Here is a 14,633-nt window from a genome sequence, read left to right as displayed (position 1 = left end):
CTGAGGGCCACCCATCTTGCCAGTTTGTCTTTGGAGACTTAAAATGGTGTGTAGAAGGGCTCAGGGGGGGACCAGTGATTTCTGAATGGAGGGAGGGCTGAGAAGCCCCCCTTTATAGTGGGGGAGCAAAGGCATGGGGATGTCTGATTTATTTACTATGTATGCTATTTGACAGCAAGTGCCAAACAAAAGTAAGATTTTAGTAGGCTAGGCACTGTACTAATGATAGATGGGTAGTTCTTTCCTGGAGGAATTGAACAAGCAAGACTGAAAGATGGGAAATATCACAGCTTTATTTTGTGAGTGAAGAACTGGAGCGTGAATTAAATTCTGCCCACAGTCAGACAGAAGCCTTGAAACAAAAGGTCTCACAATCCCAGGCCTTCAAAATAGCATCAGTCCAGTTAAGAATATCACTTATATTTCATTGTAACAGAAGTGAGAGCAATTTGTCTCCCATTGACGACAAGGAAAAGACTCAAAATCAGATGGGGATAATGACAATGAAGACACATTTTGTTGAAAGCAATAAAATAGTCCTTGCACACCTTGAAAACTGGAAGGTGAAATTAGACCATCTTAAAAGCTGGCCAGCTGATATCTTCATCTCTACCCAGAGTCTCTAAGGCTCTGTACCAAAGTTGTTTATTCTGAAGGCTGGGAGGAGATTTAAAGGATTTCTAATGTACACTAGAGAGACTATTACTCCATCATGCCTAACCACTCCCCTTCCAAAGCAAATAAAGAGTAAGTTGATATCAGTTTCAAGGAAGCTGAAATATCCTCCTGTGGTGAAGAAGCCCAAGGATGACATTGTGCTGTTTGTTAACAGAAAGTCCAGTTATTTTACAGGATTTGGAGATGATGGAAATTGACCTCACTACCAGACAGTCAACATTCATGCACCAGTAAGGATGAGAACAAATGCAATTTTGTGGCTAGATAATACCATTCAGCTCATAAAAAAGAATTTACAGCAATCATTGCATTTAGGAGCTAGGATGTAAATATTGTGTGTCTTCAAATATTTTCAACTCACTAAAGATACTCAAAAGCTTATCATGATAGAGTCCATTTGAAGTGAAAAGAATGAAGATTTATGTGAAATTCTGAAGATGCATTAATTTGATATGTCCCCAAATACCTCTCATAATGCTGCTGTATGTAATGAGTTCCCTCAGACTTCAGAAATACTTTTTAAGTCTAATTGAAAATCAGAAGAAAAACAAGTTGATAAAGAGTGTGGCCAGCAGGTCGAGAGAGATCATCCTCCCTCTCTGCTCTGCCCTGGTGAGGCCACGTTTAGGCTACTGTGTCCAGTTGAAAAAACAGATATTTCCTAGAAGGAGCCCAGCAGAAGGCCACAAAGACGATAAAGGGCCTGGAGCATCCCCCATATGAGGAAAGGCTGAGTAACTCAACTCTGTTTAGCCTGGGAAAAAGAAGACTGAAGGGAAATCTGATACATGTTTATAAATATCTGAATGGAGGTGAGAGGCAAATGTATGAGTCCAGGCTCTTCTCAGTGGTATGTAGGGATAGGACAAGGAGTCAGGGCCTAAAACTGGTACATAGGAAGTTCCATACTAACATGCAGAACTTCTTTAAGGTAAGGGTGAGCAATGGAACAGGCCCTAGATATGCAGTCTCCTAGGGAGCTATTCAAGACCTATCTGGACACCACCTGTGTGACCTACTGTAGGGAAGTTGCTTCAGCAGGGGGTTGGAGTTGATGATCTCTTGAGGTCCCTTCTGATTCTGTGATTTCTTAAATGTTGAAAAAAGTATTCTGACGTGTGAAGACATTAGAGACAACACCGGAAAGATGTTAAAATACAGTTTCTAAGTTAGTAGTTACCTTTTCCTGATAAAGATTTGATTCATTAAAGAAATGGTATGTAGGCTGCTGAAATAATGCTTTTATGTGAATAAAACCAGAGCAGGTCAAAACTAATGTTCTTTGTAAAGCAATGTGCATATCTTGGTGCAAGTACTGTGACTCTGCAGCTTAGGCTGGTGAAAAGGTACGTGCCTAACTTTGCACATTTTGTAGTTTTGTGGTTTGAAGCAAGGTTGCTTTTGCATAAAATAGATTGTATACATGAGTCATTGATGAGTAGGCACTTGCTCACTGTTAGGTGAGATCTGTGCTTCGGCTGCTCTTATATCTTTCAGTGATAAGATCCCACGGTACTGTTGCAACAGTAATAGAAGTCTCACAGTCCCTTGAAAACACTGTAAGTAATGAAATTACACTGTGTGCTTTAGTGGTTAGTATTTTCCTTGTGGTTCCAGAATTGTACTTCATTTTTTCTTTCCTTTCAAACAGTTTTGATAGCATTCATAGCATGGATTAAAAAAGATAAACCCACATATAATTGCAATAATCAAATATAGACTTCTTACATGTATCTTTATATTCATAGCCACATTTTTGGAGACATTTATCTATGCTTTTTTTCATATAATACTTCAATTATTGGATTTCCTGAAATATTATTACCAGTGCTCTCCACGTAAATACAAATTTTTATTGTGGAGACATTACTGTATTTCAGGAAACACTTATTTTCTCTTTCATTCTCTGAAATCAGTGTGAGCACTCCCCTCAGTTTAATTATACCCGTATTTTACCTTAAGTTTTATGGGAAGAGTTGTAGCAATAACTACAGTTAAGGTTGCCTAACACTTTCTGTTGTATGGATTCTGTACATAAGAAGAGAGGGAGAGGGTACAATAAAACAAGTCAAGATTAGCAAAGTTAATTTTATCTGGCTTACTTCAAAAACCAGAAAAATTTATTAGGGACTCAGTCTTGTATTTTTAAGTGCAATTTGACTGATATAATTTTAAATAATTATTGTTATGTAGTTCAAAAGAATGGCAAAGACATTACTTCACAGCGTTACTAAAGAAACAAATAGAGAATTATCAGTATTTTAACCTATAAAATATTTTAAAAATACATGTTTTCCAACAATGTTAAAGAAGCATCATATACCTTCTTGTTTTTCCCAGACTACTGCTTAAGGCTAATATTAGTAACACTTTGTACCAGCACTATGATTTATTAATTAAAATTGTCTTAAATTGTAACATCTTTAATACTGCTGGTGATGGTAAAGTGTATATAATTATTTCTTTGAAAAAGAAAGGAATTATAAAATTTTAAATTACTGTTTTCTGTAACACATTGCCATTATTTCAAATAGTGTTTACTTCCCTTGCTCAGAATACCATTTATGATATTTGATTGCAAATGTTTTTGTATAAGGGAAAGAAGGATTATTTTCTAAATATTTGTCTTTGGTATTGTAGTAGCTAAAAGTATAGAATCTGATCTAAGCTAGGAGCACTGGTACGTGTGTGTACAGAGGTACAGTGGTACACAGACCTTCACTAAAAAAGGTTCTGAGATCCTTTCATAAAAATGTGGAAGTCCTAATCCAAAGTTCACTGTACTTGGCAGCGTTGCTCTGTTTCCACTGATATCTGCCTTTGGCAATTATGGAGTAGAAAAACATCTACACTACTTGTATAAATATCATAGCAGTCTTTGCATATTTGCTAGTAAAGAGGTCCTTCATCTGCCACTACATCAAAAGGGTCTGCACGGCCACTCACAAAGGAATAATAGTAATAAAAATCCTGCAGAAGCTGTGCATCAAGCTGCTATTTGGAAAACGGCCCCCACCTGGCTCCATTCAGACAGGAGTCAGCCATTGTCAGGAGAACACCTGACTGCACTCAGCACGGACTTCTAGTCTGCTACTAGACCCTGCCTGGAACAGCATCTGAATTGCTTGTGTGCAAGGAGGCAAATTGTTCCAGCAGCAGGATGCCGTGATACACAGATTGGCTCATGTTCATAATACTTGGGGTGATCTCATATTGATATAGCGTTCATAGTGTTTAAGGTCTCATGTTTATGTGGCTTGGGTATAGCTTCTATCTGTCTGATCTGGAATGGAGAAATTTAGTTTTAGCAGTCTGTAGCACAGCCAGGGACTGTATGATGCTGGTTCTGGTCTGTGAGCCCTCTCTGTGCCTCTATGTAACACAAAAGATGTACCCATAGAACGTTAGTCAGGATCCATAGCAAATCAGCTGTAACACAAAGGCAAGTTGGCTGGTGTGACAGAGGCTGCTTGCCTGTGGTGGCTGAAAATACAAGGGCTGCCCCAAAAGTAATGCCTCCTCTTTTATTATGTTTGTGATGTCAGAAGCAGATGTTGGTGGTATGGCAGCAGAGGTTGAACCTTCCACCAATATTCCATCATATTTTGTTGCTGTGTGACAGATGGCAGCAGAGGGCCAGTCTGACAGAACGACATCTGACATGGAAGTGCATATGAAGCAAAGGTGTGGAATTAAATTCCTTAAGACAGAAAAAATTGCACCCATTGACATTCATTGGCACTTGCTGAACATTTATGGAGACCAAACAGTAGATGTGAGCACAGTGAGGTGGTGGGTGGTGCATTTCAGCAGTAGCAACAGTGACGTGAAAGACAAACCATGTTCCAAGCTGCCCGCACAGATGCCAACCCATGAAATGAAGAGCATCTTGATCAGCTCATCCACATGAATCTGCTGATGATGGTGACTATGTTGAGAAATATGTTTGAGAATTTGATCTATCAAATAGTATTATTGTGTTCTTTGTATCTCTTGTTGTTTCCATGGAAATAAATAGGAGGTATTACTTTTGGAACAACCTGTGTACTTATTGAGGCTTCTTACCATGCTATCAGCTGCTCGTAAGCTTAGTTGAGAGCAGATGGTGAGTATGAAGGGGGAGTTTATTGTTTATTGTTCTCCACAGCAGCAAAAGAGACAGCTGTATTGACTCAGAGGACCTGAGGTCTGCCTGGAGCATCCCACTTGATAAGCAATGAGAAGGTCCAGTGGCTGTGGCAATAGTGGAGGACTGAGGACCAGCAGAGCCTGCAGACCAACTGCTGGAAACCAGGCACTGTCTAAGGTGTGATCTTACCCCAGATTTACTCAGAACAGCTGTCCATGACACGTGATAACATCCTGGCACCCAAAAGAGCCAAGTACTTCTATCAAACCTGAGTAGAGGAAGCAAGTGGAAAGCAAGTTTGAATTATTGAATTATTATATTGAATAAACTATAGGTTAGCAATTATTACATATTAAGTGGAATTGAAATTGCTTAACAACTATGCAGTCTATTTCTTCTTCAGAAACAGGAGACTGCTTGAAAGGATTGAGGTACCTCAATGAGAACCAAGTATTATATCATCTGTGAAGGGTTGATGACAGAGCTGCAAATAACTCTTGAAGACAAAAGCTATTTTTAAAATATTTTCTGCAAATATTATTGCATTATTTGGATGGTTTTCAGTTGATCATCAATTACTTTTTTAAAGACAAAAGTTCTGCTCTGTTGATCTTGTGGGGTCTACATTTAGCATCCGAGGATGTCTATGTCTGTATCCTGCTACTGCTCATCTATCTGCTGATATTCAACTTACATTTAATTTTTTAATTTTCTCAGCTGTAACTTTACTGATTCTAATTTGTTGTAACTTATATTTTGAAGAGACTACTGAAGTGATTCAGGAACTAGCCTAAGTAAACTCTGAACTGTTTCCAGGTATTTCACATGGCTTTGAAAACTCATGGAGGATAGAAGAGACAGCAGAAGACTGAATAAATAACTCTTAGAAAAATCGATGGAAGAGTACCCAAGTAATTTTAATTAGGTAGCCTAACTTCCTGGATTTCAGAAAAAAATTACCAGTTTCTAAATGAAAGGCGATAAAAACTTGTTGACGTGCCTCTATCAACAACATGTGATACCAAACCAAACTAATGTCCTTCTTCTACATATTGCCTACTAGATACAGATGAAGCAGTAAATATTACTATGTTCCCTGTTGATACTTGTAAGTAACTGAACAAGTACATCCTAGATAAAATCATTAGAAGGTGAGGATAGAGGAGGACAAATGATCAGCAATACTACTTTTGAAAGGTAGTTGTGGGTTGCTGACAGTCAATTTGAGATGGCTTTTCAGGTAGGCTTTAGGAATTTGGTGACTATTTAATGTGATGGGATGATTTTTTTTTTTATGCCAAGCTTTCTATCGAAATAGCATAAAATAAAAAGTGCTGTAATTATAGGTCATGTACAAACAGAAGTGACGCAGCTTGTTTCAGGTGATCAAGTCTTTGGTCAAAGGACAAGAGTGCCACTCTTTGTGCTGTAGATTGCTACTAGTTTCTTTCCTGAGTCCTTTAATATGTCGTTAAAGTCCTCTGCCTGCCTTCTCCAAAGAGTCTCAGAGTTAAAACTTCGATACTGTAAAATATACTACCCTGTTATCACACTGGTAATAATATTATGTGTTAAGCCTGTGAATGCAAGCTAAGTGTATATTCTAAACTACAGATTTTGTTCTGGCAAATGAGAAAAATTGCAGGATTTACTTGCAAAAGGTGTTTTGCCTAGTTTCTCCATACTTGATGTTAATCTGCCCTTGCCAGCTATTAAAGTAGAAATTACTGCCACTGTATTGCACAAAAGCAGAGATTCTGCAATTGTGAATTTAATGTAGTTTGGAACACTTTGTAGTCTTCAGAGTCAGACACATTTTCCCCATCGCCCAAATTATTTTAAATTGCAAGTAAAGTTTTGCAAAACTGTTACCATTATTTTCTCAGTTCACCTAAGCTGCTTTTACAAGGCTGTTATCTACGCGAAATCACAACATCTTTTATTAAAATAGTTATAAGAGCATTGAACCTGTCAGCTGTAATTTGCAGCTTTTTCTCCTTTAGATTCTGCGCTCTTGCTGAAAAAACAAAAATCCACAGAAAACAAACCCCAGTAACCTAAGGTACAATCCATTTTTTTAACATTTGCCCAATGTGAATTTCAGAGAAGATACCTACAAAGTGTATTTGAAGAGTAAAGAGCAGAACTGCCAATGGGCAGCCTGAAAAATGTCTGATGATTTTGTGACGCTCTGTGATCAAGAGCATCACAGCTATAGGATAAAGAGAATATTGTTGTCTTTGCATCTTCTATATGTAAGAGTGCATTTAAGCTGAAATGAAGGCTAGAACCTGAGCCCAGAACTTCAGTCAAGAGGAAAGTGTCTTCTTTTTAGATTTTTCTATGACTTAGCCTACAGTTCTGCCTACAGATCTCCAAATCACTGCTAGAGAAGCAGATGCAGTTGTTTATGTGCAGGTGTGCTGTGTACCTGATGTAATCCTGCAAGTTCTACATCCACAGAATTTCTGCAGAATTCTGAGTGATGTCTGTGCTTGGAAGGCTTCCAAGTCAAGGTTCTCACATCAGAAGAATCTCAATCAAAGCTTTTTCAAAAGCAAACAAACAAGCAATCTTTCCGTATTGCTGACAATCTTCTCTGAGTCTCAGTTCCCCAAACCTCTCTCCTATTAGTTACCAATGTCTGTGACACAGATCATATTTTGTTTTCAGATGTTAATGTAGCTTTTACTTCATGATCACATTAATTGCATTTGTGCTGTGGAGATTTTTAATTCCAAAAGGTACTGCCAGCTTTTGTGTACTCAATTTATATTTAAGAAGAGTTTCTGCTCTTCACAGTGACCTCTGCTGACTTTCATATATTTAGAATCTGAAGTTGTGAATCTCCTTGATTCATCTTCTGTTAAAGAATGTTGGCTATGCAAAAACTGGCAGAGGGGTTAAGGAGGATGAAAAAAACAGTATTACAGAGAACCAGGATACGGCAGGGTATTCGTTCCCTGAAGGTATGTTGCCACCAAGAGTAACAGCGAGAATAATGATCACACAAAGAGAAAAAAGAGCACTGGAGATCTATGAAATTTACTTGATTTTGAAAAACTTAATTGAGGAAGGACTTGGAGGTCTGCCAATTCCTACTGAGCTCCTTACAAAAAGTGGGTTGGCACTGTGTGCATGTGGCATATCATCTGTCGGACAGAGTAAGACAGCCATTCACCTGGCTCTGCTCTAGCTATGCGCAGCTGGGAATTTCACATCAGAAAGGAGAGGAGGATACACAAACTGCTTCCGATGTTTCAGAGGATGAGCATGCTGAAATGCAAAGCCCTGGGTGCTGGAGGTAGCTGTGATGAGTTTACGGCACAGGAGCCACAGCTGGTAGGAAGGCACATGATCTCACCCTAAAATGTTGTACTATTTTAGTCTCTTTTTTACACACATGGAAGAATCAAACAGTTTGAGGATGACAAATTTGAGAAGCAAAATGGAAAAGGATCTGATTGTTACGAGAGAAGAACTAATGAGCTTTTAGTAGATGAGTAGGAACAAGATGAAGTGCCGCAATACCCAGTGCAAGGTCACTGGGTATTATTAAAGGCAAAACACTAGAATTTCTGCTCTAGACGCTTGGTGATTAAGGAGTCCATACATGAACAAGTAGTTCTTGCTCCAGTCATCAAACAGCCACACCAAAGAATGAGTAAGATGAAAGGCAAGGCTGCTGTGGAATGTGGAGCTGATGAGATAGCCGCTGAGAACAGGTTGGAGGTGAAATAGATGAATGACTTCAGTTGACTGCACCTTCTGTAAAATGTAAAGAAGCAGAGAAGAGTAAGAACTTTTCAATGATTCTAAGAAAACAGAGCAAAAAAAGTTGAAACAAAAGAACCTGAGAAATTGCTTGCATGACACTGCAGTCTTATGGGTTATGCTGTCAGCAAAAAAATTGTGAGTTTTCTGCAGGCTCAACAGGAATGGCCATGTGGCAGCAGCTAGCAGTATGTGCAGTGCTGGAAGTGATAGGAACCAATTGGAACAGTGACTGGAAGCAGAAGTCTTCGGAAGAGCATCAGCATTCTGCAATGTGGGGAGAATCCCGACCTGCCTCTTTATACCGGTGGTGTGTTTATTGGACTGGGACAAGTATCTCTCATTAGACAAGAATTCTGAGTTTTTCCCTTCTTTTGTGTCAATAACATGAGTATGGGAGAAGGAAAGTAGGCTGCCCTGCATCTGAAAGGGAAAGCAGTGAAGTCTGTGATCTCTGTTTGCTTAAATGATAGTAAAAAAAAAAAAAAAAAAAAGCCATTTTAGAGCTTCCTACTTCAGAACTTCCTTTTCTAAATCTTGAAAGAAGCTGCTTACAAGATCAAGCTGGAAGACTGAATACTGGCAGAATTTGATAGGAAATAAATGTTCTTTGTCTTGTAGTATATATTGTATACAGTCTTGATGTTGTCTTGTTGCCTGCACCAGATTTCCTCCTCAGTTTACTTAATAATTATTATGTGAATAAAAATGTGCCATGAATAAAAAAGTACAGTGCTTATCTGCTTCTCTGTAACCTGGTGGGACTACCTCAGTGACTACCCAAATATCCTAATGCATACATCAGAGCTGTGTATCCTATGGAATAGGAAGCCTTCAGTGATTTAGACTTGGTTGACAGTCTTTTTAGAAGTGCTAAGAAGGTATGAAGAAAAGCAAGTATTTGAGATTTTCACGTGACAAAAATGCCACAGATTAACGTGGCATTAAACATACTATCACTGCAGAAGGATGAGGGCAGGAATTTAAGACGGTGATATCTTAAAGTCAGGCACTGAAATCCTCATTCTAAGTGAATTAAGTAAATAATTAAAGACACTAGGAGATCTTAATGGGTCTAGTTCTCTATATGCACTTTCTGAAATTCACTTACTTAGCACTCACATGAGGCATCTTCAGAATTTTTTAACTTAATTGCCCAAAATGAGACAGCAAAGAGCCATTTTGTGAACCTTAGCTTTTCAGTCTTAATTTAGTCCTTGTTTTTTGAATATTTGTCCTTGGCCTTACAGAACACAAGATTTCAAATAATTTCAGTCATGGAAATTGCTTAACTCTCCAGAACGGAGATGCTGCATGTAAAATACCCCTATAAATGATCAACTCTACCCAAGCATCTTACCAGAATGCTGCTATTTTTCAAGCACGGCATGTGTGTGTGTCTTCTAGATTTATTTTTACCTTGCAAAAATGCAGAGAAATAAGCTTCATCCTCACTGTTAAATTAAAAGACATCCCAAATAAAAGCCTCTCATTTTAATAGCTTTGGAATGCAATATCTTTGAAGTGGTGGATGGGCTCTGCATTATGTAGACTTCGCTAACACTCAGGGGAAATTGCAAAGATAATAATAGCTACAAGATTCGCTGTTGTTGTCTGAATACCATACAAAAATATTTAAAATGACTAGACAAAAAATTAGGAAAGCAGCATATGACTCAAATTATAACAGAACTATGGGGACTACTGGACCAAAATCTGTACGAGGGAAAGATTTACCGATGGTCAAATCTACAGAAAGGAATATTCAAGAATATTTATGAAGGACTCAGTTCTCACACTTCTGCAGCTGAGTACAGTTTTCCATCATTATGGAAGCTGCAGCCAAAAACGGCCCACAGACTCTGAGGTTTTACAACAATGAACTGTTAAGAGGGCTTTTTTCTTTTTTAACCTGGGGAAATAAAGGACCCAGATGTGCTTACCCTCTGTTCACATCAAATATCCAACAATGGCATGGTGCTCTGCCAAGTTACCTAAGCAAATAATCTAATCCAGAGTATTTTGGAGGAATGGGGTTTGCAATGTGGCTGCTGGAAGACACAACCACAAAAGATGTTCTCTAAACAAGGGAGCAAACTTACCGGCTCTGTATCTGAGCCCTCAGCAGAACCACGTTCCCAGATACAGAGCTGGAACAATTCGACGATTACAGGAATAAGAGGTATGAATTCCAGGGAGTTCAAGCAAATTCCTTTTGCTTGTTCATATCTAGATTTTTACAAATAGCATAACTGGAGGCTTGGCAAGATAAATTTTCCTTCAGTTTTGCCATGTGTTTCTTTAGAAGCTTGGCCCCCACTAAAAAAAGCAGGATACCTAATACAGGAGGTCTGCCTGATGTCTCAACATTTACACGCATAGTTCTGTTGGCTGCAGTGCTACTGCAGTAAGGGCAGGAGTCAGAGCCAATTTGTCAATATCTGCAGAAGTGAGTTCTCAGTGCGTGGCTGTGCTGTAAATCCACTCTGAGAATGGTTAATTGCAGTTCTCTTCCTTAAACCTAGAGCAATGTTTAAAGTGGGGGAAGCAGAGGAACCTCCTGAATGAATTCTTCCCCAATTGCCTGTCAGTGTTTTCACTGCAGTGTCTAGAGAAAGCAAAGCTGTTCAGACAGCATCTATTTCTGGTGTGAATTCCTACGGCTGCTATGTTTTTCAGATCCTCTGACAAATTTCTAAGCTCTCTTGGAATAACAGCTGCTGGGGGGGGGACTGGAATCCCCATGGTGGATTTCAGGTTCACAGAAAGAGACAAAATCTCTGAAAAACGGAGTGGGAAAGCTTTGCTTTATCAAGGGCAGCTATGAAAGCGGAGAGATTTTTTTTCTGAGAAATGAAAGACAGGACGTGGAATCACACTCTGAATTTTGAGGGCTGGAGGCAGAGACACAGAGACATTTTCTTCTTCAGCTCCTCCATGGGGAAGTATATTCTCTGAGGAGAAACAGTCTGACATTCATAACTGTGTTGGTGAGCCTTGTGAGAACAGCGCATTGGCAGCTAGAGCGGGAGGGAGAGTCAGATCTGGGGATGTGCAGCAGCTTAGAACCACTGCTCTGTTCTTTTCCCTAAAGTCTGTTTTTCATGCAGTAAAAAACCTGAAGAGACCACTACTAAGATCAGTTAACTCCGCGTGTGACACCAAATGTGTATTGTAGCTGCGCATGCTGAAGGTCTAGAGGAGAACAACTCAAACTCACCAGCATTTCCAACACTTCACCAGCACCTGGTGATGACACTGAAAATACTTTCGGAGGCACACAATGGCACATGAAAAGATGACACAGATGGCAATTTATATAATGCAGTACATCTTCTCTCCCTTCACCTTGTCAGTGTACATTTGTCAATGTAAGACAGTGAATACCACCAAACTCAGAAAGTCTACCCAATGTCATTAAATTGCCTGTGATGTTGCTGCTGAGGATCAGCACTCCACCATGCTATTGTCTTGACCACCAGTGAATTTTCTTCAAGGATCAAACAGAAACATTTTTGGTTGCACACAGCATTAGCACATTTGGTCGGTCAATCAAGACTTGAGGTAAATTTTTGATATGGTTAAAACTGTGTTCTGTGCTCACCAAAGCAATATAATGGTCAACACTTGGATACTTCTTTGGTGCACTAGTAGATCCATCATATGAAAGGTCCACTACTCTCTGCATCTATGATGATGGTCACTCTAAAAGTATTTTTTAAGGAGTTGATAGGTTCTACTAAATATTTGACACACTATACACATGACCAGTTCCTAACAGTGAGCAAACAAAACCTGTCCCTGGGATTCTTTTGGTTGAAATGACTGTGATAGCCTGCCTTGTGGGCTGCACATAACATCTCATACAAGCCTGCTCACTAAGCTTATTTTATTTTACCTAAGCTTGCTATTACTTGAGTTTTCAGTAATCTTTATAGTGTTTATTGTCTTCTCAAGGGAAGCTAAGACCCTCACATCTCCTGAGTGCCTGATAAGAAGCTCCACAGGCTGGGACTCATCAGTTTGGAAAGAGGGTTAAGGACAAAGAGTAAGGTTCACAAAAACAGGAAGGGAATAGGGAGGACAGATGCATAACTGTTATTCTGTTGCTATAACACAAGGATTAGGAGTCGGTCAACGAAACTAATAAGAGGTTGGTTTGAAACTGACAGAAGAAAGTCAGAAGTCAGGTTTTTTGTTTTTTGTTTTTTTTTCCAGAGAATAGTGAATTTTCAGAATTTGTTGTCATAGAAGATGAAATATGGAGTCAGGATAAATGTGGAGTTATCCAAATTCAGGAACAGTCAGACTGTAGACAGATAGTAGTGGAAATATACAGCAATGTACCTTCTGACATCCCTAATCCAGCAGTTGTGGTTCTTAGGGAACAGCCAGAGGAACACATTGTGCTAAGTGGAACACATGTACTTCCCAAATGGTGTTTCCACTGCCATTGTCCTAGAGAAGACAGTGGCATAGCTGTACCCAAACCTCTTAGAACCTCACACTTATGTTCGTACTTTAATTAGAGAATCAAACACAGTTTCTTGAACCCAAAAGATGAAATGCATTTTCCACGACCTTCCACTCTCTCCAAAATGTAAAGCATTTGTTCTCATACTTTTGTCCAACTCCATTATAAATTTCTTCAGACTGGGCAAACAGAAATAAAACAGAAATAAAACAGAACATTGCTGTCCTCCATGGGGAATGGCTTAGGAATCATACAGTTCTTCTGCTCCCCACAGATATGGTCTTCGCTTGAGCATCCCTTTCACTCCATGTCCTAGAGGGAGGAGTCTCCAGTCTTGGCAAAAGTGAGAAATTCAGGGCAAACAAACTGAGGTAACGCTCAGTCTGGATTCTAGTTAGAGATGCTTTTGTCTTGGCCAGCTAAAAGGAAAACATTAGTACATATCCAGAGTAATTATTTGAATAAAATGGTTATATTATTTTCTCTCTCTTTACATCACTGAATCAGAGCGCAGTTACATGCTATGCTGGTGTGTTATTGTGAAATAGTGGCAGGATGATTAAAGAAATCAACAGGCAAAAACACGTAAAATATGTTAGTTATCAACAAAGGAATTGGACAGCGTTTAAGCAAATGAAAGAGACACAGGCATGCAAAACATTACAGAGGATTATAATACTGTAGCAGAGAGTGGAGCTTTCCAAGGGATTACATTCCAAGTGACCTGACTGCATTTGCTACCAGCAAACGGAGGGATTTCTTGTCATGGCTCAGCTTCATGGAGCCACAACCAGAGAACACAAGCACTGTACGGATATTAGGGCTTCCCAAAGAATGGGAAATTACAGGTAAAACTGAGAGGAGACAAATTGTGTACTTCAGGAAAAGGAACAAGAAAAGAAAAAGACGAAAAAGAAATAGAAAAAGAAGAAAAATAAAGAGAAGAAAGAGAAAGAAAAAAAGAAAAAGGACAATTTCTATTAGTGAACCTACAGTTAAATGATCGCAACAGTCAGACCAAAAATGCAATATATAATAGTAATAATTTCAAAATGGTGAGAGAACAGAAGTATGAAACTGGTTGACAAAATAGGAACGTTTAAGTGATAGATTGGAGGAAGAATATCAGCCACAGACAGCCTTAAAAAGATGTACATTTTCTAAACCATACTTGTAACACGAGAATTGCTGAGGATGGTACAAAACCTTTTGTTAGGTGGAGAAAGCACATCTGAAATAACGTGGGAAAAGCCAAAGTTTTCACCGACGTGAGCCTGAAAGGGACAGGACGCTCCTGAGGCACAGCACGGCGCTGGGCGCTGGGGCCGCCTGCTGAGCGCCGTGTCTCGGCGGGGGAATCTTCCGGGACCCCTCCCCACCCACCGGCACAGCCCGCGACGGAGGGGTCACCGGCGGAGTCCCCTGGCCCAGGGTCTCCGGCGCGGGGCGGGGACGGAGGCGGGCGGGCCGAGGAGGAGCGGCAGGCCGCCGGGAGTACGGCGGGGCCGCCCCGCTGCTTTTGCCCGCTAGAGGGCAAGAGAGCCCCGCACAAGCGCGACGGGGCCGTGCCCCCGGCCC

At 39.8% G+C, this 14,633-nt stretch overlaps 1 long non-coding RNA gene across 1 annotated transcript; it reads left to right on the top strand.

The window, feature by feature from the left end:
• The first annotated feature begins 1,936 nt into the window (after positions 1 to 1,936).
• On the top strand, positions 1,937 to 9,289 carry LOC122171378. The gene is made up of 3 exons (XR_006171987.1): positions 1,937 to 2,237; positions 4,826 to 4,984; positions 5,624 to 9,289. It is a non-coding gene; the product is annotated as an uncharacterized LOC122171378 (long non-coding RNA).
• The last annotated feature ends 5,344 nt before the right edge of the window (positions 9,290 to 14,633 follow it).

The sequence above is a fragment of the Centrocercus urophasianus genome, unplaced genomic scaffold, assembly GCF_019232065.1.
Source record: "Centrocercus urophasianus isolate 14NV4802_14NV808 unplaced genomic scaffold, USGS_Curo_1.0 seq_9, whole genome shotgun sequence".
NCBI lineage: Eukaryota > Metazoa > Chordata > Aves > Galliformes > Phasianidae > Centrocercus > Centrocercus urophasianus.
Note: the sequence above shows the minus strand (reverse complement) of the source record. Positions and strands in the feature narration are given on the sequence as shown.